We start from the raw sequence: 27827 nt of genomic DNA, 5'->3' as shown, positions 1-27827 counted from the left end.
ACTGGGTGGGGTCTCTCCTGGAACTCCAGTTTCCTCTCACACTTCAAAATGTAGTGGGGGGGCGGGGGTTGGTTTGTAGGTTCATTGGGTTATTTGGGTGGCATGGTCTTGGAGACTGAAGGGCCGATTACCGTGTCATACATCTACATTTTAAAAATTTATTTCTAGAGCAGAAAGAGTTGACTGGTGTTTTGACAGATGTATGCAAAAACAAGGGAACCTAGAGAATAAGAACCTCCGTCATTAAAGGTAATGTGTGTGTGTGTGTGTGTGTGTGTGTGTGTGTGTGTGTGTGTGTGTGTGTGTGTGTGTGTGTGTGTGTGTGTGTGTGTGTGTGTGTGCGCGCGTGTATGTGTGTGTGTGTGTGAGTGTGTGTGTGTGTGTGTGTGTGTGTGTGCACGCGCACGCGCATACACACGCGCATTGGAGCATATGTCACTGAAGGATCAAGGAGGATAGGGTTTGCAGATGTGATCCCATCTCCTGCTCTTTTCTTGTCGTGTCTAGGTCTATCTTGGTAGTCTCAGGTTGGTCTGGGTGTGTCCCTTGTAAGTTCTGGGTCTCTGACGTGGGGTGTCTGGGCCTTTTTTGGGTGTCTGGACTTGTTTTGATGGTCTCAGTTCAGTGTGGGTGTCTCTACCTTAGGCTCTGGGTCTTTCTGCCTTGGTATCTCTGGATCTGTCTGCCTTGGGGTGACTAGCCCTGATTGGGGTGCCTGGGTCTCTCTGCCTTGGGGTTCCTGGGTCTGTTTGGGTCTGTCACCCTTAGTTTTCTGTGCCTGCCTGCCTTGGGGTGTCTAGGCCTGATTGGGATGACTGGGTCCATCTGCCTTGCCCTCAAAGCTGTCTGCAGAACCAATTCACTTGGCAAATCCAGCAAGGCTCCAATGTACCACCCAAGATAGGGAGGCTTTAAGTTTACCACTGGCAGTGCACCTCCAATAACGTCATTGTGTTCAGGAAGGTCAGCCTTCCGACTTGGCAGCCAGAGTGCTCAGAGCAGAGGGCAGAAGTAAGTTTCCCTGGCCCTTAATTTGTCACGTATTAGGGAAATTAATGGAATGAAAACATGGCCCTGCTTACATGAACGGCAAATTGCAATGATGCACCAGGTTGAGATGAATGTATTGAGGCAAAACTGTTATTTCGATTTTCTTTATCATCTGACAATCAGCTGGCATAAACAGGCCTGCATAATGGGTGGAAGTGCCTTGCTAAACTTCCTGAACTGCACTACTCTAATGGATCAAATGTATTTTTGTGATAACTACAAAAAAAACATTGATTTTCCCATCACATGGAGATGAGAAAAGCAATCCGGTTTCTAAGCAGTTGAATCTAAACCAAGTGAATAGAAGCAAACCTGTTTCCATTAGCTATGAGTGGGAGAATCAGAGATTGGCAAAAGGGAAGGTTGACAAGAGGAAAAACATTTTCATGCAGCGACGTCATTCCTTGAAATGGTGGGGGAAGCAGAGTCAGAAATCGACTTCAATAATAACATGTACAGATACTTCAGAGAGAAACAGTGGACGAGCAATAGGGGAAGGAGTAGTAAATGAGACTGGTTGGTTTCTCCTGCAGAAATCTGGGCAGAATTTGACGGGTGAATAACCTCCTTTTGTACTGCAATGATTCTTTGATTCTGTGATATAAAAGGGGCCTAAAAAAAGTCTAATTCATTCCTGTCAGATTTATTTTTCAATGTCAGGGAGAAGTCGATGACATCCAATCTGTGCTCTAAATGAAGGATATGTGAAGAACACATGGAGAATGTCAAGTTGGTAATGCCACTTTATAATGAGAATGAATGATCATCCAATTGCATTATTAAGACACCACCTATTTCAAGTGACATGAATGATAACATCTTCACTGTTCCATCAAATGTTATTATGACAGTGTGTCATTCAATTAATAGAAATGAATTTGCTTATTGGCAATCTTCTGACTTTCCAAACTATCCTCCCATCAGCAAACTCCTTTTTCTCTCTGAAGTATTGAAAGCAAATGGAATATTGTCCTCCATTACAAGAGGATCAGAGTTTAGAAACAGAGAAGTATTGTTACAATTGTACGAGAACAGTGCCTGCCGTGCTGCGAAACATGAAAGTCGGCAGACGCTGTGATTGTAGTCAAAATGAGAAATGCTGGAGGAACTCCATCAGTCTCGCAGCATCCATAAACAGGAAATAAATATTATCGATGACTTAGTACTATTGCACAATTTTGGTTCTGTTGTTTCAATTTCAATGAAATATGAAACGAAATCGAAAATTAGGGACTTACCCAGAATCATGTGGTTCTTAAAATGGGAATTCTGTGCATGGGATCAGTTTGAGTTGGGCCCACTTTAAGAAATGCTCTTATCTTTCTCTTCCTGCTACTACAATCACCACCGCCCGAACTCCCGAGATCAAGCTTCAACTCCCCTAACATTACCATCGCCCCAAATGTTATACTTCACTGAAATTGAATTGTGCGACTCATAAAAGCATCGTGTACGTAGTTCAATTCCTAGGATTTAATTTCTTTACATATCCCATCTAAACAGAAAAGCCTGGATCATACTTCAGGTGCTTGTGAAACAGAACAATACACAAGAGTCGCCTAACTGTCAATTTGCAACCAAGAAAGTGAAGATGCCATTTATTTCCATCCTAAAAGTGGACTTGATCACAGCAGCTGGAAGCATCCACTGTTTTGTTCAAATCCTATCAACAAAGCCCTACCTCTCCCATTTACAATGCAACAATTCAAAATGTGCAAGCGACAGACATCCGACTACGGGTTTCAACAATCTCGATTCCCCAGCCAGATGTCTAATAACACTACAAATGCCGCACGTTAAGCAACCTTTACCAAATAATTGGGCTTATCCTCACAAAACAAATGACCTGCTGAATGGGACTCATCCCTGCCATCAACAACCAGGCCCCTGCACCTGTAGTCTGCCCCAATTGCTCCTCAGTCCTACCTAACGTAAAGTCTCTGGCGGGTTACATTTGCTGCTGTCAACCTCCCACTCTGACAACCTGATTACTCCATCTGCTGATCCCAACCCAGTCTCTCTACTGATCAGACCCAGCACTACTATGTCTCCAGACCTACGTGGAATCTTTAAACGCCTCGTCCATCTCGGCACACACTCCTTTGTACAACACCAGTAAAATTCATAAGTAGGAAGCCTACATAGAGTGTAATGCACAAATGAGAAAGTGGACCTTTGGTTGTTTGAAAGTAAACACAAATACAGTCGTACAAACAGATGTTTAGGCACTTTCCAAAATGAGATCGCCTGCACAACAAGAAGCACTGCTGCAAACAGCTAGTCTGACCCCAAGGGAGTCTGCCCTTGTAGCTCGCAAGTCATGTATTTTATGGCTTCAGACTCCTAGATTTCTAGAACATTCAAGCAGACTATTTCATCTCAGAATTCATTGTCATGAACATGTCACACAATTCGATGTTTTGCGGCCGCATCACGGTGCAAACATTTATATAAACCACATTACCAAATGAATAAAAATAGTCCAAGAAAAAGATAAAGTAAAGTAGTGTCTGTTGTGCATTGATCATTCAGGAATCTGATGGCAGAGAGGACGAAGCTGTCCTTGTGCCGCTGGGTGCTCATCTTCAGGCTCTTGTACCTTTTTCCTGATATAGCAGAGTAAAGAGAGCATGGCCTGGGTGTTGGGGAACCTTGAGGATAGAGGCTGCATTCTTGTAGATGTCCTCGATAGAGTGAGGACTGGTGCTTGTGATGTTGCAGGCCGAGTTAACAGCCCTCTGGAGTTTTTTCTTGATCTGAGCATTGGCACCTCCGTACCAGACAGTAATGCAACCAGCCAGAATGTTCTCCATGGTACAGTTATTGAGAGTATTCGCTGACATACTTAATCTCTTCAAACACCTCAAGTACCTATATAAGTACATATTCCTATGAATTCTCTTGGGATTTGTTAATCAGGGCCGTGTTCCTTACCCAATGGTTAATTGTCGTTTACTACCTTGCCAAATAAGGAGGTTCTTATCAGCTCCATTTGATAACAAGAAAGTACAGAATGCAGCTAGCTTCTTTATTCCAGGTCAACATCTCAAAACTTATCTTCTCACAAATGTACTGGAGGAGAAACTCAACATACCTGACAAAGGGTCAGGGCCCGAAACGTTGGTCAACCTTTACTTTCTCTGCTTGCTGCGTGACCTGCTGAGTTTCAAATTATTTTATGGAAGACTGACATTTACCTCATTGGAACTCTAATTATATTGACTTTGGATATTGTTTAGCAACTATTTCATCTGTGTTATGCCACTGTAAATATCATGAGAAGAATGTTTTAGAGGATTTGGACAATCAGTGGATGAAGTAGTAACAAGAGGTTTTTAATTGCAGAATTAATAAGATACTATGACATGAATATCCTCTGAGAGTAAGCGGCAGCACGGTTAACATAGCAGTTAGCGTCTTTACAGCGCCAACAACTGCAACCAAACTAGGATTCAAATCCTGCGCTGTCTTTAAGGAGTTTTATAAGTTCTCCCCGTGTTCGCCTGGGTTTTCTCCGGGGGCTCTGATTTCCTTCCACAGTTCAAAACAAAAACATACCGGAGGTGTAGGTTAATGGGGAGTAAATTTTGCGGCACGGACTCGTGGGCTGAAATGGCCTGTTACCATGCCGCATGGCTAAATTTTAAAAAAAATATATTAAAAGTCTGGAGATCAAGGAACTTAGAGCTTAAAAAATAAGTCCTGGAGCATTCAATAAAAAGTAAAAGGATGGTCTAGATAAAAAGTCTGGGTTATATTAGGAGCAGAGAAAGGAAAGTGGGAAGAAAAGTTGGGATTGATGTAGGATTAGTAAAAAGGGATGATTGATAGGCAACGTTGACAGTGTCATAACTTCTACAGCATGGAAATAGGCCCTGAGACTCAACTTGCCCATACTGTTTAGTATGGAGGGTCACGTGACCCTTCCAGTGGGAACCAGGTTGGAAGTTACCATATTTACCAAGGCAAACCCACCCATAGGTGAGCACATACCTTGCCATTGGTTCCTTTGAATGTATGCACACCTTGCCATTGGCTCTTTTAATCACCTGCCCTATTTTGGGCAGAGCTGAGCCGGCCCCACCAGCCGGCTGTATAATGCACAACACATGGAGCAGCTGGGTCTCTTTTCCTCTGGGAATTAACCCAAGCTCCACTCCAGGTTGTGGGTGACGCTGGAGAGTCATTTGCAAGACGTGTGCTCGTCAATGTTTGGGGCTTATTGTGGTGCATGCTTACAATCTCTATTGTGCCTGCATCGCGAGAATCACTGTAAATACTTGTCCTAACTAATGGGGGTCAGATCGAGGGGTGGCAGGTACCATTTGAGGCGTATTTTCACTATATTTAATTGTTTGTGATTAGTAGTGAGTTGGTTGCTAGTTGCATCCGATCCAAATGTATTGTGTACTGGGTCTGATTTTGTGTGTGTGTGTGTGTGTGTGTGTGTGTGTGTGTGTGTGTGTGTGTGTGTGTGTGTGTGTGTGTGTGTGTGTGTGTGTGTGTGTGTGTGTGTGTGTGTGTTTGTGTGGGTGGGTGGGTGTGCACGCGATGGTAACTTTCCTTTGCAGACAAATAAAGACTTTTGCTGCAATCTAGTCACAGCCACATTGCCTTCATTGTGTTTGTTCTTCAACCATGGAGTCTGCAAAATTTCATGTTTTACTTGTGTCCAGTCCAGATCTGTTGCTTCTTGGACCCGCTGAACTTCTTCCTCAAATCAGATGCCGATCAAGCTCATCTTATTTGCCTGCATTCGGCCAATATCCCTTGGTGGGTTGAAAGACCTGTTTCCATGACTCTATGACTGTGACAGAGCTTGAGAAGAGATCCAAGGAGCTACGGTGCCTGTGTATTCACTGAGAGTTAAGGGTGCACATGTTAAAAGGTTCAGAAGTCCTGAAAATGGGTTATAAGCATTTGCTCACACTATGCCTAGACTACTTTCTGTCTCATTAATTTAAGTGAAAAGAAAAATAAGCTGGTCTCCCTTGCAGACGTGCACATTTCCACAGTTGAAATTCTTGTGTTTGCTGTGACCACACACTCCAATAACTCCATTCAAGCATTATTTTGCCTTGATTATCCTTTCATGTTTCAAAGGAACGGAGAAGCCATTAAGGGTGGGAGTGTAGTTCGGAAAAACAAACGTTATGTAAATTAATGTCTTTAAACGTATTTTCACTATTAAAATGTATATATTTGAGTATCAGGAAGGTCATCTCTAAAAATCTGAAATATTCTTGGAAAAATTCAAAGAAACTGAAGTGCAAAAGAGATTCTTTTCCCTTTATCAGAGAATCTGAAGTGAGCTGATGGGAATGAAAATGGGCCCAGCTTAAAATTAGTGTAATGGAAAGCTTCCTGCTTGGTGTGGACTTGGTGAGTCAAAAGATCTGTTTTCATGTTGCAAGTGAGGTCTTTGAACCAAGTTGGTAAATGTGCATGTGTAAATTCCTCCTGATACGGGTGCTGTTCCCAAATATAGAACAATGCATGTACGGAAGGAGACGAAGAAGGGAAGATTGTTGGGATTCATTTCACCCTAACAATTAAATGCTGCAGAAATTTTCAGCTCATATCTTCCTTTCTAGTACCAAGGATCTTGAAGACAAGACAGATGGTATTTATACATGTAATAGTCAAATTTTATGGGCCAATTTTTAGGGTAACATTTACGGGGTCAAATATTACATACATAACTACTTTCAATCGCAGTGTGTACTTGCGTCACTCATGGCGTCAGGAGCTTGAATGGGTGGCCGGCCAGGACCGGGTGCTAAGTGGGCGGTCAGGCCATCGAGCAGCTGGGACTGGGTGACAAGTCCCCAGTCGGGGCCTTGGGGCCCAGGTGAGAGTCCGCGATCAGGCCATCGGGATCTTGGATGGGCAGGAGGCCAGGGCGCCGGGAGCTTGGATGGGTGAACAGCCAGAACATCTAGAGCTCAAATGGGTGGGTGGCCAGGATCAAATAGGGGGCGGGGGGGGGGGAGGGGGGTGAGTTTTACATTGAATAGACTATTACACACATATATACAGTATATTATTTATAAAGATAAATCACAGAGGCTGAATCTGTCTCAGGCTAATAACCCTTATTGGTACATTCAGTATCTATGACTCCTCCAAGCTGGGCTGTTGTTACATTCCTTTGTAATTCCGTCTCTTCTTTTTCCACCTTGACATTTCTATAATTAAATGTTAAACATCTGTTGCAGTAATGAGCTCCTCAGCATGAACAGATGTACTGCTCTAATATGATATAGAATCTGGGGAAATTGTTGGAAGGAGTGAGAATGAGATTGTGGATAACTCTCTGATATTTAACAAATCAATAAAAAAGATCCCATGCTGTCTCGATTAAACATAATTTCCCATGACCTTGAGCGTTAAGAAGAAACGTTGACCTAATCAAAATCAGTGCTCCTTCTCATTTTTGTTGTAACCAATTTGTATTATTCGTTTACATGAATAATACAGCCAATTTTTACCTCAAAAGTACAAAGTCATGTGAGTGGCTTTGGGATATTTGTATTTGCAGGTTGCTATAGTAGCTATCTGTTTGATGGAGGAGTCCTAATCACCCACTAGGTTTCAAAGCACATTCATTTCCCACCCACAAGACTGATTTTTCCATTGTAACTATCCATTATTCCAGGCTTACACACTATAGGCTAAAATTTGCTTGGAAATAGTATCTCATTAATGATGCATGTTGCTGTTAAATTGCATGTGTATTTTTGATGTCTTGGACCTCAGCAGGTTTTGCCTTTCTTTTCCTGTGTTGCGCTGCATCCTTCTCTCCTGTTTGTTATGGAACAATGCCTTTCTTACGCCTTACAAATTTAGCCTTGCCACCACCTCATTTCCCTTTATTCCACTCTCTGCCTAATGTCTGTTAATGCACGACTTGGTCAGCAATTGAAAACAGAACAATTTGAGGTTACATAAGCAAGGGGAACACCAGGATAGATATCTCCTGGTTGGAAACAGAGAAGGGATTGGAAGGCTTAAGAGAAAGTGCAATGAAGGGAGCCACAGGGTTACCATAGTGGTTAGCACCGCACTGTTACAGCTCCAGCGATTGGGACCGGGGTTCGAATCCCATGCTGTCTGTAAGGAGTTGGTACATGGGTTTTTCCCGGGGGTTCCCATCATTTGAAACATACCAGGGGGTGTAGGTTAATTGGGTTGTACAGGCTCGTGGGCCAAAATGGCCGGTTGCCATGCTGTATGTATGTCTAACACACTTAACACATTCATCAATGAACATCAGGGCTTGATGGTAAATGAGTACTGGAGATCTTTGAAGCCACAGAAATGATGGGTGCACAGCCAGAGACTCTCCTTTAAAAAAAAATTGGAATGAAGAAATCCATGCACTAGGGTTGATAGTGTCGTACCTCAGTGGTTTGTTTCTGCCTGCTCAAAGATGCAGCAACCCCGAAGAGAATTGAAGATGGCCATATAAGCCTCATACTCTCATTAGACATGCCACACTTCCTGCTAGGAGAAAAGTTCATGGTGGGACACAAGAAAACACGACTCACTGCACATACCTTGAAGGGCATCACTTGGTAATCCCAAGCCAGCAACTTCAGTGCTCCAGCATCGCAAATGAGGAAATTGAGGATAATAAGGTCATGAAACATGAAAATGAGCTTAGTAAAAATGCAATGGTGGAGAATCTCAGCAGGTCAAACTAAGAACTCAAGCCTGAAATTTTGGTTATCTTTGCTACAATAAAGTACGCTGTTTGACCTGCTGAGTTTCTCCAGCATTATGTTTTTATTCCAATCACTGTGTCTGCAGACTTTTAGATTTAACTCAATGTTGGACTTACTGTTTTATATGCTGTACAATGTACATATGCACCAAAATTCTTATTTGCTGCATGCAAACAGGTACTTCATGAAAACAAAATATAATGGTGAACATTCATTTAAAAATAGATAATAAATACAAAAGATGGGCAGTCAAAATCAGTCTACTGAGAACGCAACCCCAAACCAATCCCAACCCAAATGTTGACTGACTATTTCTAACCATGGATGCTGTCTGACCTGCAGTTCTTCCAACAATGCTATTTTGCTCAAAATTTCAGTATCAGGCCAGAAATTTCTTCACTGCACAGATGATGAATGTTTAGAATTCACTACATATTCCTGATTATATTCAAAGATATATGAAGGTGCAAGAAAGTGGCACTAAAGTAAAGGTTAGCCATACTGTTATTGAATGGTAGGACAGGTACAAAGGGGTGAATGGCTTTCTCCTTCTGCTATGTATGTTCTCCTGCAATATGACCTCTGCTGGAGTTAGAAACTTTTCTTGAGTTGTGCAAGGTCAGCACTGAATTAGTGAAAGGAAAAAATTCAGTGCTGAAATTGTCATTTGTAGTTAGGTTAAAGATGAAGAACAGTTCTGCATTCTGGTGCTCCAAAGGAGAATGGTACGTGCGGGAGTATGAAAGAGCTGTAGTTTGTGATTTTTCCATCTGTTAATCCTAATAGGTTAAAATTGTTGGTCTATGTGCCTGCAGGATCTGCCCAATTGTGGAATCGTGAAATCAAAACAAACAGGCATAGAAAAACACACAAACTGCAGATTTTGAAAATAGGGGTGAGACTTGATTGGTCTGGCAGTGCATGGAACCATGGACAGACATGTCGGCATGAGAATAGGACAGGGATTTGAAGTGGGTGGCCACTGGGAAATCCATGCTACTGTGGCGGAAAGAGCCCAGATGCTCAACAAAGTAATCTAAAATCACAATGTCTTCAGACTTTTGTGTTTCTCTCCTTGAAACATAGATTGTTCATTTCTCTCTGTAGTTACTGCTTGACCAACAAGTCTCTCCAGTCTATCATTGCACAGACAAAAAGAAAAGATTAGATAAAAAGTAAGACAACAGAAGGGAGAACGCTTTGGGTTGCACATGGGAGAGGCATTCTTATCTCTTTAATAACCTGTGCAACCAAATCTTATTCTGACAGGTTTCAGAAGCTGAATAAATCTCAATTTAAATTTAGATGTAGAGCAGAGTAGCAGTCCATTTTAGTCCATGAGTCTGTGCCACCCAATTTACACCCCATTAACGTGCATCCCTGATATGTTTCGGACGGTGGGAGGAAACTGAAGCCCCCTGGGAAATACCCACTCAGACACTGGGAGAACGTACAAACTCCTTACAGACAGCATGAGATTTGAACCCTGGTCCCAATCGCCGGCACTGTCAAGGCATTGCGTTGACCTCTGTGCCCTGAAAGATCTGGAAATAAAACACAGAGTTTGCATCAGTTCAAATCTAGAGGAGCTGACAGCCTTCATTACTGCAATCTCCATGGAGCTGATCAAACTTCAAACAAAGAAGGTTCATGTTAATTTTGTCGTGTTTCCTGTTTTAGCAATGGTGCAAAACTTGTGGTGTCTGGCTCCCTCTAGTAATATATCTATTCACTGCATCTGGCCTGAAAATGTGTGCTGATCCCAGGGTCCTATGCAAAGCTGAGATGTGACAGCCACAATTACAGTACCTTAATCCAGTCATTTTAAAAGTTTAAAGGGTTTTATACATTTTTAATAAATATTATTAATTCCTATTTATGGTGTCCAATTCTACAAAGGAAATTGCCTCAAAGCCATATGAAATGCACGTGTGGGAGTGGAGTTGCTTTGAGGTTCTGCAATATATTTAAAAATTAAAAGACGAGTTCTCAACTTTACTCCTTTAGACCACAATCAGTGCAGATAATTTTCCAGAAGGTAAGTCTTCACAAGAAACACCACAGAGCATAAAGAATTACGTTTAATATTGGCGGATTGTATACATCTTTAGGCTGGTAATGAAATATTAAACACTGCAGCAAAAGGAAAGCTGTGAAACCTTTGGTGGAACAAATAAGCAGTAACTCACAATTCCCACAGCTGGGATGAAAATTGGGGTATTTTTAGTTCCTGTATCAAACTGTCAGTAACATCTTGACAATGGCATTTGGTTTGGTTTCTGGTGTAGATTTTGCTTCCAAGTTCAGGATTTCAAGATTAAAGATTAATTTATTGTCATGGTCATAAAGGCACAAAATTTGTCAACTTTTGTTTGCCGTAAAGGCACACAAAGAGGTCCCACTAGCCTGGTGCCCCCACCAGCAATAGAAAGAGATCCAAAAGAGACACTCAGTGTCCGTGGATTCAGACTTCAGATTTATTGTCAGAGAACATACATGACACCACATGCAACCCTGAGATTGTTTTTCTTGCAGGAGAGGCAGATTAACCACTGATAGGTAGAAACTGTACTCAATGTACACATGTAAACCAAAAAGGAAATGTAAACAAACTGACTGTGCAATACAGAGAGAAAAAAATCAATAAAGTGCAAAAGTAAGAGTCCTTAAATGAGTCCTTGATTGAGTTTGATGTTGAGGAGTCTGATGGTGGAGGATTAGCAGCTGTTCCAGAACCTGATGATGAGAGTCTTATGGCACCGATATCCCTTTTCTGATGGTAGCAGCGAGAACAGATGATTGATGTTCTTGATGTCCAGCACTGTGTCCACCATCTTTTGCAGGGCTTTACCCTCAGGATTCTGGTGTCCCAATACCAGAATGTGATGCAGTTGTCAGCACACTTTCCACCAAACTTCTGAAGAAATTTGCCTGGAGCCGCCTCGAGTGCTCCTGTAACCTTTGCAGCCGCTCGTCCTCCTGTCTGCTCCAGTGGTGAACTGAATCTGCTTATGTGCCAGGCCCTTGGGACGTTGTACTCATGAGTCCCAGTTCCTGATATCTGGTTCTCATGCATCTGTCTCCAGCAGCCCCCAGACTGGTATGAATCATTCAGTCTTTGTTACCCCTCGCTGGTTTATTGCTATAGTCACCTTTTGAGATCACAGACTGATTTTTCTAACTCACGCTTAAGAATCTAGAGATAATTATTGTGTCATTATCAATTTCATCATTACCTGGCTGAATTGTGTTTGTGCACTATTTTTCACATCAAGAAACATCTCAGATTTCTCAATTATTATCACATACAACCCTGAGATTCTTTTCCTGCAATTGAGACTTATTGGTTGTGCAAAAAACTGTGTACTTGTAAACAAATAAAGAAATATGTGCCAAAAATGAGTCCCTGATTGAGTTTGTCGTTGAGGAGGCTGATGGTGGAGGGGGAGCAGCTGTTCCTGGACCCTGGTGGGGCCAATTTTGTGTCACCTATATTTCTTTCCAAATGATAGCTGTGTGTGCGGGGTGATGTAGATCCTGTTGCACTCTACCGGCAGCGTTCCCCGTAGATGTTCTCGATGGTGGGGAGGGAGGGTTTCACCCATGATGTCCTGGGCTGTGTCCACTACCCTTTGAAGGAATTTCCGCTCAGGGGTATTGGTGTCCCCGTACCAGATTATGATGCAGCCAGTCAACACACTTCCCACCACATGTCTGTAGAAATTTCCCAGGGTTTTCAATGTCATACCAAACGTTTGCAACCTCCTGAGGAAGTAGAGATGCTGAGTTCCTCCAGCATTTCTGTGTGTTTTTATTACAATCATAGTATCTGCAGATATTTGTGTTCCACTCAATGGATGGATTGAATTGTTTCTTCCTGTGTTGCATTATTCTAAGAAAAGATCGTCATCATATCTTGATTCCTGAGACAATAAATGACTCAGTTCAATAATGTGTCCTGACATCCCCTCCCTCCCCTCCCATTCAGGGCCACAAGCAGCTACCAGGTGAGACTGATCTTCACATCCACATATCCCGCTTGATCTACTGCACTCAGTGTATAGGTATTATCCGACTTACAACCTTCTCGACTTACATCCATCCGCACATATGACTGATTTTTTTTTAATAAGAAAAAAATATAAAATTTACACAGTTTATGTTGCATTTGACCAACTATAACAGGGATACAGGGCATGTAAGAGCCAACATGTGCATACTTACCTTGTTAGTTGGCACCCTGGGGTCCATAGCCTTGGCATGACCATCTTGATTCCTTTGCGCATGCGTAAGTCTTCAGTTGGCGCATGCGCGGTGGATTTGGAATTGGAGTTTGGTTGGCACATGCATGGTGGGTTCGTGTATTGAGTTAAGGGCGTGAATTTGATATCATCAGGGCATTTAACTCTCATGCATGCGCCAACTGAACTCCAATATGCGAACCCACGGTGCAGTGCCAACCGAACTCCAATACATGAAGCCACCCTGTAGGCACCAACCAAACTCCAATACACTAAGCCACCATGCATGCGCGAGTGGAATTCCAATACGCAAAGCCACCACGCATGTGCGAGTAAAATTCCAATACACAAACCCACCACATTTGTACCAACTGAAGACCCATGCATGCGCACAGGAATCAAGATAGCCACGCCCAGCCCAGAATGCTGACTAACAAGATAAATACACATATTTTGGCTCTTGCATGCACTATATCCCAATTATAGTTTGTCAAATACAACAAAAATCTATGACAAAAAAATAAAGATTTGATTAAAAAGTTTGCATTAAGACTTCTATACGCCACAAGCTTGGGCAAAATTCTGACTTGCGTCCATTCTGATATACGACTGATCCTTCAGTCCCAATTATGGCCGTGTCAGGAACTGCCTGTACTCAGCTTGGCCTACTCTACATCAGTGAGACCAAACGTAGATTGGATGTCTGCTTCACTGAACACCTACGCTCTGTTTCTTTGTCTAAAGGAGCTCCTGTAGCCAACCAATTTTAATCCTCAGAACTGTTCCAATAGTGACTGGTATGTTCTTGGCTACATCCAGGTGTCAAGACAAGGCTAAACGTAAAATTGAAGAGCAGCACAACATATTCCTCCTGCCAGGCCTTAAACCTAAAGGCATGAACATTGATTTTCCCTATTTTATCCCCTCCCCCATCTGATATCCTTTAACTTAATTGCTGTTTGTAAATAACAAAGCATCATTGGATATCTGTGATCAGTGCCACATGACTCTACACATTATTGAACACACAGAGCATGGTCTGTCAAAGAATTGCTTAGCTATAACTTCCAGGTGATAATGGCAGACTGGAATATCATGTTGAATTATGGCCTGGCAAAGCAGATTCCTGATCCTTTTGTGCCCTTGTGTGCATTGGGAATGATCAGGCTTACCAGTAAAATCACCTAAGTTAGTAGATTCATGGCATGTGTGTGTTTATTTGGGAGCACATCATCTTTGACCAGTTCAGCAAAGTTTACGAAAGTGTTATATTTTATGCCCTCTGCGGTTTATAAGGCATAACAGACCCTCTGATCAGAGGGAAATTGTACTTATTCGATGTCCCTCAAAATATTGTCTGAGGTTCACTACCATTAGACATGATTCTCAATTGTTTTATCTACAGTATATCTTAAAATATTCAGCCAGTGGTCATCAGTATTGGGAAGAGTTGTGGCTGTCATGTGACAGCACTGCCCCCTAACTAGTCAGAGGATACACCAGTTGCCAATCAAGGTTTGGTTCTGCCCCATCTATTAGTGCACATCTTGCTGTTGGTCCCATGTAAATTACTTGGACTGCCCTCTCCAGCCTGCCTGTAATTGGCCTTGGGCTATTGGCTGTAGTAATTGGATTAACCCTCCCGGCACAGAGCCATTGGTCCCTGCTAACAAGCTGGGTTGGAACCTCCTGCACTATAAAGGTGCCATCTGCTCTTTGTTTTTTTTTTGCCAGCTTGGGACCACCCTGTTTCACTCCAGGCCTAGACATGTGGAAGCAGGGTGCTGGAGAAACTGTTGGTAAGATGTGCACTGTTAAAAGGATTGGGAGTGTTTAATTAGTGTCCCTTGTAGCATGGAGTCGTTCTTGCAGAGTCAAGAGGTGGTGGTGAATTGTAGTGATTTTTCCCTGATCATTTTATGTACCAGTTCATTGTAGGTGTGTGTGTGTGTGTGTATTTTGTTCCCATGCTATTTTCCCCATGTTTGTACTAACACCACATTGACCACCGCCAGTGGGCTGATATCGCCTCAAACCGTGCATCTTGGTGCATCACAGTTCGGCAGGCAGCAACTTCCTTGGAAGAAGACCGCAGAGCCCACCTCACTGATAAAAGACAAAGGAGGAAAAACCCAACACCCAACACCCAACCCCAACCCACCAATTTTCCCCTGCAACCGTGTCTGCCTGTCCTGCATCGGACTTGTTAGCCACAAATGAGCCTGCAGCTGACGTGGACATTTCCCCTCCATAAATCTTCGTCCGCGAAGCCAAGCCAAAAATACTAATTGTCCACTATTTATTTTCTATGGCTGCTATAAAGTGTGTGTATGCTACATCAGTTACCATTCCCACACTTGCCTTCTGTGAACAAAATCCTTCCCTACCAAAACTCTGTTTAGCATTTTTGCTGTTGAGATTTATCAAACCTGCCACATCGTTGCACAGTTATATACACTTGTGTAATATTTGGCTCCAAAATCTGGTATTTTCCACATATCGTGTGTAAAAGTTAACACCACCCCCCCATCCTCTTTTTGGCCTTGGTCGCCCCACCATTGGAGCTCCTCATACCTTGAACGCAGGCTTACAACTCAGTCCCAGCTGCCCGCCCTCCCATCAGAGCTCCTGATGCCTTGAATAATGCAGTTGCTTACTGTGGTCAAAGATAGTATCCATGTAATAGTCAACCCCATAAATTTAACATTAAAAATGGTCTAAAAACTAAACTTTTACCCGAGTATATACAGTACTTTTGTTAACAGTAGTTTTAGTGAGATCAGTGAGGGATGGCACAATAGGGTGGTGATACATGTAACGCTACTACAGTTCCAGCAACCCAGGTTCAAATCCGCCACTAAGAAGTTTGTATGTTTTCCTCATGTCCGCATGGGTTTTCTCCAGGCGTTCCCCACTTTCCTCCCGTGTTCCAAATCCGTACAGTTTAGGAGGTTAATAGGTGTAATTGGGTGGCACAGGCTCGTGGACCAGAAGAAGCCGTCACTGTGCTGTATCTCCAAATTTTTATGAAAATAAAAATCATGAGCTAAACTCAGCTTTCCCAATTTGTAAGTGATTAAGGTGCCTGCCTTTAATCCAAAAAAAATTTCTGAAACGGAACTTGTAGATTTTAGTGGACCCTAACCAGTGGGCCAGATTGTTGGTGACAGCAGTGACCACTTCTACCTTTAGCAGCCTGTGTTTTATCTACCTGAAATCTTGTTTGGTAATGGTCAAAACCTGAAGAGATGAAATAAACTGAGGCAAGTGCACACAGATGCAGAGAGATGTTGGGTAAGCTGGTTAGGGATGTGAACATTTTTATAGTTGCTGTAGAGTCCAAGGCTGCTTCAATTCTCGTCTCTTCTCTTATCATATCCAATTAGCACCTTTTGTTGGTCTGGATTCCTCCAACGTCTTTATTCTGACATCTTCCTGTTCTTTGCTTATTCTATGAGGAAGGGCTCATGCCCAAAACATTGGTCATATATCTATCTCCTATGGATGCTGTGAGATTGGCTGAGTTTCTCCAGCATTTCTGAGTGTTTGCACTGCTTTTTTTAAACCTCAGTAGCCTCGGGCACTACTGAAGAAGTAACTTTTCCTGGGGATAAGTCAATGGGCACGCTGGTCTGTTCCTTCATCCTGAAATCATTTTGCAACCCACAAGTGAAAATGCAGATCATCCCCTTATTGCGAACTGAGGATCCAGAGCATGTTTCTTTCACTTTGGTCTACTGAATCGATCTATTTTAAATTCTAATTAAAACTTCTCCAATTTCTGATTCAAGAGCAGAGAAAAATCTGACAAACTTGTTTCCTTTTATCTTCATTTGACCTTGCATAAGGTATCTTTGTGCTGCTACAAGGACACAAGAGAAAAGGAGGTGAGGTAGACCATCAGGCCCTTTTAGGCCTGCCCCACCATTCAATATGATGATCCCTGCTGCATTCAACTCCTTGTATGATAGCTCCACCTCAATTACCTGACCTTTCAAAAATGTATCCTTCTCTTCCCCTCCTTAAATGGGCATGATCTGGCCCCTGCTTCTGAGGCAAGCAATTCACAACCCTCTGCGAGAAGAAAATGTAGCAAATCTCTTGTTTTAAATGACCAGCACTTTAGTTAAAAAAAGTATTCCTTTGATTGGGACTCTCCTACCAATGAAAACAGTTAGCCTTGACTCCTGAGGCAAAGGTTGCTAATATCTTCAGCAAAGCCAAATAGGGCTTGAATTCTTTTAACAATAAGAGAAAGATAGAAAGAATTTTTGAATGAGTTAACTTCTTTAAATAGTGAACCCAAGCCTGCAGATTCTCCTCGCCTCTCTCCTTTGGTCAGCTTCTGGAACCTAATTATGTCAGTATTGATAAAGTATCCCATTAACCTTTTTCATTCACTTGTTGTTCACCTAGAATTGAAATAATATTGTCATAATGAGATGGCTACAATTTTATTGAACTGCAGAGCATGCTCGAGGGTCAAATAGCCCATTCTTTTTCTTATATAATGCCAGTAATGCAGAGTTCATAGTAACCAGATAAATTTTGAATAGAAGCTAATAAAGAAATGGATATAAAATGCATGAAATATTCCTCAATATCTAAAAGCTATATTCTAGAACTAAGTAAAACATTTAAGTCTGCAGACAGTGATTGATGTAAAAACACAAAGCTGGGAAACTCCATGTCAAACAGTGCATTTTGTAAAGCAAAGATAAAGATACATAACCAATGTTTCGGGCTTGAACCCTTCAAGGTATGAGCAAAATGCCACATTCCCATTACTGGCTAAATTTGCTGCATTCTCTTGCAAGGTTTACTGGACCTGTCTCTGCAATATACCACTTCTGCATACCATCTCTTTCATGGCCATTTCTCTTCCTAATCCCACCCCCCCCACAACCGTTTTTGGCAATACCTCCACTCTGTACTCTCCTCCTCCATGACCTTCTCTTGATTGGAATCAAGGTCTTCAAAGTTCAATGTACGTACATGAGACGATATACAAAACTGAGATACCTTTTCCTGTGGGCCAAGCAACATTTCTAAGAAAGAAATGTAAACAAACTTAAGGGCAAATACTGAAATATAAATATTCAGTAATAAATAAAGAACAAAGTACGAGTCTTTAAATGAATCTGTAATTTAGAAGTTTGATGGTGGAAGGGTAGCAATGATTCCTGAACCTGCAGGTCCTGTGGCACCTATACCTCCTTCCTGATGGTGTGGATTCTTGATAATTGATGCTGCTCTCTGACGGCAACATTCTATGTAGATGTTCTTGATGGTGGGAACAGTTTTGTCCGATGTACTGGGCTGTGGCCATTACATTTTGCAGGGCTTTTCGCCCAGAGATATTGGTTCCCTCATACCGGGCCATGATGCTGGCGGTCAGCACACCTTCCATGACACATCAGTAGAAGTGTAGAAGCTTAGAACAGGTGCCAACCAAGAGGAGAGAGGCCATTAGGAATGGTCAAGAATAGGGAGAAAAATACCAAGGACAGGGCTTTAAAAGCAGCTTGAAAAATGGGATGAACGGTGTAATAAATTTCAATGACCCTGCAGACTGAAGCAAGTGTATTGCAGATATTTTATTTCCATCATAGCTTCTCAAATTAAAGTTGGTCATTGCAGTGATAGTATTGAAGCAGAAACAATTGTCACGATTAAGCTAATGGATTTCAATACACTGGAGACAAATATACAGCTTGCAATATTTCTCATAGAAAGAAATGGCACTAATAGTGTACTTGTCTGCCAGACAACTATTCTATCATGATCAATACATTCAATGAATAAAATATAAACATTACTTTATCAACCTTATCTGGCACTTAGTTTCAAGCAGAACCATTACTTTAGGGCTCTGTTGGCCTTTTGAAAATACTGACTGAATTCATGAGCTTTAATTTTATTATAAATGCCACCTACCAAACTCATCTTTAACCAGATCAGTTGGTTTGATTATCAGAACAATTCCTTCCACAATGAACTAGAATGCAGAGTTAGGGGGTTCCAGGGCAACATTAAAAACAGGTTGATGCACCATCAATTACCACAAATGATAGAGCTCGTGAAACTGATAGGCTTTTATTGACTATACACTGGAGCAATGACCAACCTCATTGACTGATCGTGACAGGGAGAATGGGGAGCATGGAAAGGGGTTATGGGTAGGATCAGTCTTGGAAGGTGTGTCCAGCTGGCAGTAGCCAATCACAGTATAACAGTGGTTTACCACACAGGCCCTTCAATCCATGTTGCCCAGTTAAGTAGGGAAGTCTGCAGATGCTGGGGTTGAGTGCAATAAGCAAACGTGCTGGAGAAACTCAGCGGGTCACGCAGTACTGCCGACTTTAGGAATGACTAGTTTAGAAGGACAATGAACCAATAGCATGTAGATGGAACAAGCTCAGAAAGGAAGATTGGTCAGCAGAGACAAATTGGGCTGAAGGGCTTGGTTCTGTGAATCTATGACTGTTCTAAATCCTTAAAATAACCTGAGGATTTGAAGTAAGGGAATGATTGGAGTTAAACGCTAGCTGGGATAAACATTTCAAAGGGGGTTTTGCTGCAGTTGCAACGGTTACTAAAAGTCATAAATTAATTACGATCCTTTCACGAAAAGCATTCACAAATGTTTCTGTGGCATTAACTGGAGATGAGGCGGAATACAAAAGAAGATGATATTGCTTGGTATTAACATTTTCTTTGGAAACAAATGTTTAATGAATTGCAGAATGGGTCAAACCAAAATTAATCTGCGAATAGTCTTGTCTGAAGTAACAAAAATAGATGCTGAATAATCTCATTTATTCCAATAATTCCAGGCCATATCATTAATTCCTGAGTACCAGATACAAGGTTTACTTCCCTCTGGGACAGGAAAATGGTACTGTCATTAATGTTCATCTAATTTGGAAACAAATCTGAGGTTTTGAGAGTTGTTAGCGATGGATGATGGTTGCGATATTAAAGCAGATAATGAGATTAAATTCATATGCATCAGTTTAAATTTCATGAAGCCTTTTCCTTCCTCACTGAAAATGAAATTGAAATGTCCATTAAGGTCAGTGAGGAAAATGTGTAGAAATTACAATCTGTCTTTCTTTTCTATATGCAGCCAGTCTATCTTGGATCATGAGCTGTACAGATCTAGATACGATATTATGGCCAGTTCATAACCTAAATAATAATAGCTGAACCAATCAGTGGTTCTCTGCCTTTTTCTTTCCACTCACATACAACTTTAAGGAATCCCTATGCCATCGGGGCTCTGTGATTAGTAAGGGATTGCTTCAGGTGGGATGTGGGTGGGAAGGGAAGGTTCTAGACCTAATTGTTATTGAACTATTTTGCTTAAGAAAAGTTGTCATTGGCCCATTTCCTTTGGAGTTATGAAACCGTGCACATAACGAGTCAATTAGGTACAATTAAAACAGTGGTTTTCAAACTTTTTCTTTCCACCTTAAGCAATCCCTTACTAATCACAGAGCACCGATGGCATACGGATTATTTAGTGGTATGTGAGTGGAAAGAAAAAGGTTGAGAACCACAGAACAAAATCATTCAGCTGGGATTGGTTCAAAAATATCCTTATAATTTACATATACAAGGCAGTGAGCATTAATGGGTTAAATTTCACTTCTGTGTTCTGTGCCTTACTATAACAATCTATTAGTTCATTTAAATCTTCAATTCCACAGATTTTCAGTGGCTGCTTTTTTCTTTTAACTTTGGTTCTTTAAACCATTTCTGAAATATGTCCTAAATTTGTAAGGAAGGTGGTGGAACTAACTAGGTATCTTTTGCTATTTTAATAGTGGGAATAGCAGCCAGGGCAGGGATGTGCTCCTCTTGCCGAATATGGATCCTCATTGACATGGTATTCAGTGTGTGTATTAAAAAAAAACATGCAAAGACATATATCGGCATAGCACACATATTTACATGCAAGTAGATATATAAATAAATATTGTTCAATAAATGGTATATTCTCGGAGGGCAGTTCAGCAGTCTCGCTGCCCTTGGGAAGAAGCTGTTTTATAGCCTGGCGGTTCTGGCTCTGATATTTCCGTATCTCTTTTCCTATGGGAGTAGATGGAAGATTCTGTGTGTGGGGTGAAAGGGGTCCTCCGTGATTTTGTGCGCCCTCTTCAGACTATGATCCTGGTAGATCATGTAACTGGAAGGGAGGGAGGGGGAGGGAGGGGGAGGGAGGGGGAGGGGGAGGGAGGGGGAGGGAGGGGGAGGGAGGGGGGGAGGGAGGGGGGGAGGGAGGGGGGAGGAGGGAGGGGGGAGGAGGGAGGGGGGAGGAGGGAGGGGGGAGGGAGGGGGGAGGGAGGGGGAGGGAGGGGGGAGGGAGGGGGAGGGAGGGGGGAGGGAGAGGGGAGGGAGAGGGAGGGGGGAGGGAGGGGGGAGGGAGGGGGGAGAGAGGGGGGAGGGAGGGGGGAGGGAGGGGGGAGGGAGGGGGGAGGGAGGGGGGAGGGAGGGGGGAGGGAGGGGGGAGGGAGGGGGGAGGGAGGGGGGAGGGGGGGAGGGAGGGGGGGAGGGAGGGAGGGGAGGGGGGGAGGGGGGGAGGGGCAGGGGGAGGGAGGGGGGGAGGGAGGGGAGGGAGGGGGGGGAGGGGGGGAGGGGAGGAGGGGGGGAGGGGAGGGGAGGGGGGGGAGGGGGGGAGGGGAGGAGGTGGGGAGGGGAGGAGGTGGGGAGGGGAGGGGGAGGGGAGGAGGTGGGGAGGGGAGGAGGTGGGGAGGGGAGGGGAGGGGAGGGGAGGGGAGGGGAGGGGAGGGGAGGGGAGGGGAGGGGAGGGGAGGGGAGGGGAGGGGAGGGGAGGGGAGGGGAGGAGGTGGGGAGGGGGGGAGGGGAGGGGAGGGGGGACTTTTTCAGTTGCATTCTACGCTAAGAATGTGCCTGAAGAAGCAGAAGCGGCCCTTTAAATTGCCGTTCAGGTGGCAGCATTTAAAGCGCAACGCTGGCCACCTGAAGGACACAGCTGCACAGGATGCAGCTCTGAGCCCTCTCCGGCTCCTGCCCAGTGTCAGCTTTGATCAGCAGCCTGACCCTTTAACATCCGCTTTCAGCCAGCTGCATTCAGGTGGCTGGGGGAGCCACTGAGCTGATTATCCCTCTCGGAGGAGGGTTATGTAACTCGCCTCAAGAGCACCTCCTGCACATTCAGGTGGCCTCAAAACAGCCGCATATTGCCTAAACTTGCGGCTTTACATGCGGGACAATTGGCCACCTGAAAGTGCCTAGAGAGACCCCAGTGATCCTCCCTACTGCTTTAATGGTCCTGTGGCTAAACCTCGAATCCAAAGCTCTGCAGCAACCATAACACACTGCTTGAGCTGGTGTGGCAATGCAGCAGAGAGTTCTGCAGCATTTGAGCTGGGTTTCAGAGGTGGGCTTAGAGTGAGGCTGGGATTGAGTGAGGCCAAGGATTTGAGAAAGGCCGAGGACATATCAGCCAGAAAAGGTGAAGCATGGAAGGTGGAAAGTAGGGTCTCAGAGGAACTGTTTTGGGGTTGAGGGAGCAGTAAAGGATCAGAGTGACGGAGTAGTAGAATAGAGCAGATGAGGTACAGGTTGAGAATTTGAAAGCTGTAATGGAGCAATATGCCTTGCTGGGGTGGGGTACCGGTAGGTGTTGGGACTGGGCATTGAAGAGGAGCAGTGGATGAATTTGAAGAGCATTGACCAGATAATGTGGAATTGTCATGTTTTTAATGCATGGGATGGTGGTGTGGAGAGAAGGGTATTTTGAGAAGAAAGAATAAAAATATCAGCAAGGGTCTATACATTCTTTCCCCAGCTTTTATCCAGATGCCTTCCTGTTTTTGGTTATAGCTTGAAGAATGGCTCAGGCCCGAAACATCGGTAATATATCTTTACCTCCTATGACGCTGAGGGACCAGCTGAGCTCCTCCAAGATTTCTGTGTGCTTTTACTGCGTCTGCAGGCCTTCGTGTTATACTCCGAATATCAAGAGACACCAGTAGCCAATGCGTTTCCAGGGGCCTGGATCAGGGTTGCATGGGGATAGTGAAATTCTCCATTGGAGGGGTGGGACAGATTGGAATCAAAAATAACATGAATATTTATTTAAATCATTTATATACGCAATGTGAAAAGAATGATTCTTGGACAAGAGGGCACAACTTCAAGATAAAAAGGTGTCAATTTAGAACAGGTGCAAAAAAAATTTCTTTATTCAATGGGTCAGGTGGCTGTGGAAGTGAGGTCATTAGGTGTTTTTAAAACAGAGATTGACAGATATTTGATTAGTCAGGGTATCGACGGTGAGGGGGAAGATGGATCATGATTAGAATGACAGAGCAGACTCAATGGCCCTTTTTCTGCTCCTATATCTTGTGAACAGAAGAGGAAAGGGTTGGTCATTCATGAGTGGTTAATTAGATCCCACAGCTAATGGGGCTGGAGCAGTGTCTTCTCCAGGAGCTCAAGAACCTTGGTCCTGCTCTGCCCAGCTCCACACTCTGCTTTTAGTTACCTTCCACACCTGTTCATCTTTAAACCAGTGGGGGAAAAAATGAGCTCTATACCTTTGAGTTCAGACTCACCAGTCAACTGGCTTTGTCTCTTCCTCAGTCAGAAAAGTGGGGGAAAATTGGAAATGACTTCAAATATTTGAAGCAACTCTTTCTAATACTTTCCTTCTTGTATCCAGCTGCCAGCTGAGATGGGAAACAACACAACAAATGTTTTTAAAATTCTGGATTCCAAGAGATTACCTCCAGACAAATGTTTTTTCTACTCCAACAGAGTAAGTGGAGCATTGTGTGTTACCTTGTTTAACCCAATTATGTTTTTTAACGGACAAAAATATTAAGTATCGGTACCTGTTTAAATATCTGGTTACATCTATAATGGTGATGGTATTTCTTCCTCACAAACTCTCTTACACACAGTAAATGGTCCATGAGTGAGGAAGAGTGAAGAGATCTGGGAATGGATGCATTGTTCCTTGAAGATGGCATCACAGGTGGACAGGGTTGTAAAGAAATCTTTTGGCATCTTAGCCCTTATAAATCAAAGTATTGAGTATAGGAGTTGGGATGTTATGATGAAGTTGTTTAAGACATTGGTGAGGCCAAATTTGGAATATTGTGTGCAGTTCTGGTCGCCTAACTACAGGAAGGAGATCAATAAGATGCAGAGATTTATTAGGATGTTGTCGAGTCTTCAAGAGTTGAGTTACAGGGAAAGATTGAACAGGTTAGGGCTTTATTCCTTGGAGCCAAGAAGAAGAGGGGAGATTTGATAGAGGTTTACAAGATTGAGAGGTATAGACAGAATGGATGCGAGTAGGCTTTTTCCATTTAGATTGGGGGTAATAAATGTGAGAGTTCATAGTTTTAAGCTGAAAGGGGAACATTAGGGGAAAGTTCTTCACTTGGAGTCTGGAATGAGCTGCCATCTGATGTGGTCATAGATACATGGATGGGAGAGGTCTGGAGGGTTATGGAATGGGAGCGGGTCAGTGGGACTAACAAAATAGTGGTCGGAATAAATGGCTTGTTTTCTGTGCTGTAGAGTTCTATGGTTTTCCATGTTACTTAAACCTCCTTAACATCACCAATCTGTGCCCCACCCTTCACTTATCCAATGCTGATATCCTTATCCATACCTTGTTATTTCCAGACACAACTCGTGTTCTCCTGGCCTAGCCCAGACCTGGTATCCTCCCATGAGACTATCCAAAATATTGCCACAGTTAACATAATCACAGAAGGACCTTTCCTATTTCTGTGATCCTCTGGCAGCCTGACAACTGTCCAGTTTGTTTTCCTCCAGTTCCAGATTCCCTAGTTTTAACCATTGCACCACCATCAGCTTTCAGCTGCCCATGACCTAATGTTGAATTTCCTCCCTAATCCTCTTTACCGCATCACCACTTTCTCCTTTAAAATAGTCTTGAAAGCTTGATGCTTTTCACTGAGATCTCCATTTGTAGCTTGGTTTCAAATTTTGTTTGCAGAACCTCATCTTCATGTCCTTCCTTGGAATGTGTTACTACAGTAAACAAAAATTCAACTTGTTAAAGTGTCCAGTTGTCATAGGTTTTCAACACTTAAACAGGCCCTTCAGATGAAATTGTCAATGCTGACCAAGATCGTCTAATTTGCAATCTTTTGCCTCATGCTTCAAAACTTTTCTTATTAAACATTTGAAACTTTTTAAATGTTTTAATTGTCCACTTCTTCTAGCTGTTCTTTCCACCTGTTCAAGATTCATTTATTGTCATGTAATAAAACAGAAAATGTAACATTACATAAAATTTCCTTTAGTCTGCCATTTGCAGACCATAATTAGCCATCAGCAGAAATTGCCCGGCACCCCTTACAGTCAAAGAAAGAAAAGCAAAAAAGAGTCTCCCCAGAGTCATTAGTGTCCATGGATTTCACCTCCAGTGCTCATGCAGATTCTCCAGCCACACAGACTTTAACCCAAACCATCAGTAGCCCGAGCTCCAGATCCAAACCTCTGACATGGTCAGGAAGCCCTCGGTACCCTCTCACATCTGATACATAGCTCTCCTTCAGCCAGTCTCGAGCCAGTCCCCTGCATTCTGCGGCCTGTTGTGAGTCCTTGACCACAGTCGCCAGCAGACCTCAGCCTGTGTGAGATATTTGCCTTGAGTCACCAACAATCTGTGGGTTCTTCAGCCTCAGAGACCCTCGCTGGTCCATTGTCCTGGGTCGTCCCCTCTGCTTCTCCTTCTCAAATGGTTGCCCCATTTTCTGGTGACCCGCACCAGTCTTCTGCTTCCCTGGAGTATCCAACCCTTCATGGCCGTTACTGAACATAAGGCCTCCATCTTGAGCCCAGACCACGCAGTTGCAGGATTTTAAAGTAAACCACTTAACAACCCATTTAAAACCTTTACGGAGCTGATGGCAGTTGGACTGGGTGGTTGGACCCTGCAGTGAAGCACTCTGACTTTGCTTCCTGCTCTCTGAGGGTCTGCAGCAGTGCAGCCGTTACATCAGCTCCTTGTGAATAATGTGCCACTTAAATCCTTTTCACCTAAAATCTGTGGCTTCTAGTTTTAGATCCCCTGATCTGAAAGACTGACTAATATGTTGCACTCTACTGCCTCAGTGGGACCACTTAGTTAGGAGCTCCCGAAAAAAAGCTCAAGATTTTTTATTATTATGTTTTAACTCTTTTGCAAAGCTAATCAATGAAATAATTTTTGCTGAGGGAGACACAATTGCTTTCAAAAAATTATGCAACTAGAATGAACTATTTTCACTCTTGCATTGCAAAACAACCACTTCACATCCAATGAAGACTTGCATAGTTGTGAACCAATTAATGCACATTCTATCCATCAGTGATGAGTAATTTCATATCATAAGGTTAAGTGCGGACAATTTTTCAGTTAGAGTTATTATCCCCTCAAATTGCTTTCAACATTTTTTGCTTGTAATGTCAATTGAGCAGGATGAATATTTAACCCATGTTTTTGCTTAATTTTTGCTGTGGGACATTGATAATCATTCAATCTCCCACCAGCATACACCCAGTTCAGGCTCCGAGGCAACCTTGGGTGATGAATGGTTTAATTATGAAATGCTGGAGTATTATGTTCCAGTTCCTTGTAAGGCCAATATTAGTCAATCAACATACAGCAGGAGCAGATGGACTCAAGCCAATGAGGCCCACCTCTTTCCCTTGGGAAAACATTTAATTGGTCCAAGTACAGCACTGCACACGGTGACGAAAGAAAGCAAATATCTACGGTCTCCTTCAGCACCTGCTGTGTTTGTGTCATCACCTTTTGCTGAAACAGCGCTTGAGAAAATGACCACATTGCGCACATCAGCTCCAGAATCAAATGTACCTGGGAAACCTGTGACAGATGCACAATCATCAGGTCGGGCACAGGATGCACTCCCTGAAACATACACTCTGTGAGTTGCATCCAACGAGACTAAAGCGGGCACATCGTTATTTGAGGAACAGAATTGTTTGAGAACCAAATGTTAGATTCCAAAATACCACTGCGAGGCCTTCATCCTCAGCACCACCTAAAATCCTGTCAAAACCTTCTGTGGAGTCTTTCTTTGAAATGGCTACCCCCTGAAGATTCATTGGCTTGTTTACTTTTTGTAACTGCTTCAAACCTAACTCTAAACCTTCAGCTGGCCCAAACTCCACAAACATCTTCTCTAGTAACACCTGAATATAATGAAGTCTCCCTCACAGAAATCAAATACAAACACAGTCCAGACATTGAGGAATGCCTCAGGAGAACTGCAGCGCCGTTGATAACACCACTTAAGTCATGCATTGGTTTGGGAAGTAATGATTTCATAGCCCATCGTGTAATCTGCGTTCTAAAAGTCCCGAGCAGTCATGAAAACTTGCCGCAGGAGATGTGGTCAGTACACTTTCAAGTCCGCCTTCAACCTGGTGGAAACTTCACTTCCAAGTGCATCACAAATCAAGTAACTGTAGAACAACTGCTGGTCGCAATAACTTCCTTCAAGAGGGATCAGTCCAAAGTTATTTTCTGAGGCTTAGGAAAAAGAAACCAATTCACCCAACTTGGCTTGGAAAGAACTGAAAATACAGTCAAAGATTTGGAAAGTTCAATTTACCAGATTTGGAAGAAATGTAGATGGAAAACCGTACTCATCAGTTAAGAAAGTCTCTGCCTGTGAAGTCCCATCTATTAAGATTCAAATTCAATGGGTTCAGCAGCTTCCTGGTTTAACATCTTGATGCTTTTAATGCACATGTATCCAAACTGTAACAATATGCCATGGTTGAATGT

The 27827-nt window shown here is 43.1% G+C and overlaps 1 long non-coding RNA gene across 2 annotated transcripts in view; it reads right to left on the bottom strand.

Moving 5' to 3' along the window:
• Window positions 1–18490: 18490 nt before the first annotated feature.
• Window positions 18491–27827, bottom strand: part of LOC138746493 (uncharacterized) — a 30339-nt gene continuing 21002 nt past the window's right edge. Inside the window, exons 2-4 of one of the 2 annotated variants that reach the window (XR_011346991.1) lie at window positions 24929–25057; window positions 22916–23718; window positions 18505–20064 (exon numbers count right to left, since the gene is read on the bottom strand). This is a non-coding gene — a long non-coding RNA (uncharacterized lncRNA). Of the gene's footprint in view, window positions 20065–22915; window positions 25058–27827 lie in introns of both variants that reach the window. The other variant, XR_011346990.1, reaches the window with a different exon arrangement.

This window comes from Narcine bancroftii, chromosome 12 (assembly GCF_036971445.1).
Source record: "Narcine bancroftii isolate sNarBan1 chromosome 12, sNarBan1.hap1, whole genome shotgun sequence".
Classification (NCBI taxonomy): domain Eukaryota; kingdom Metazoa; phylum Chordata; class Chondrichthyes; order Torpediniformes; family Narcinidae; genus Narcine; species Narcine bancroftii.
The sequence above is the reverse complement of the archived record's forward strand: the minus strand, read 5'-3'. Positions and strand labels throughout refer to the sequence as shown.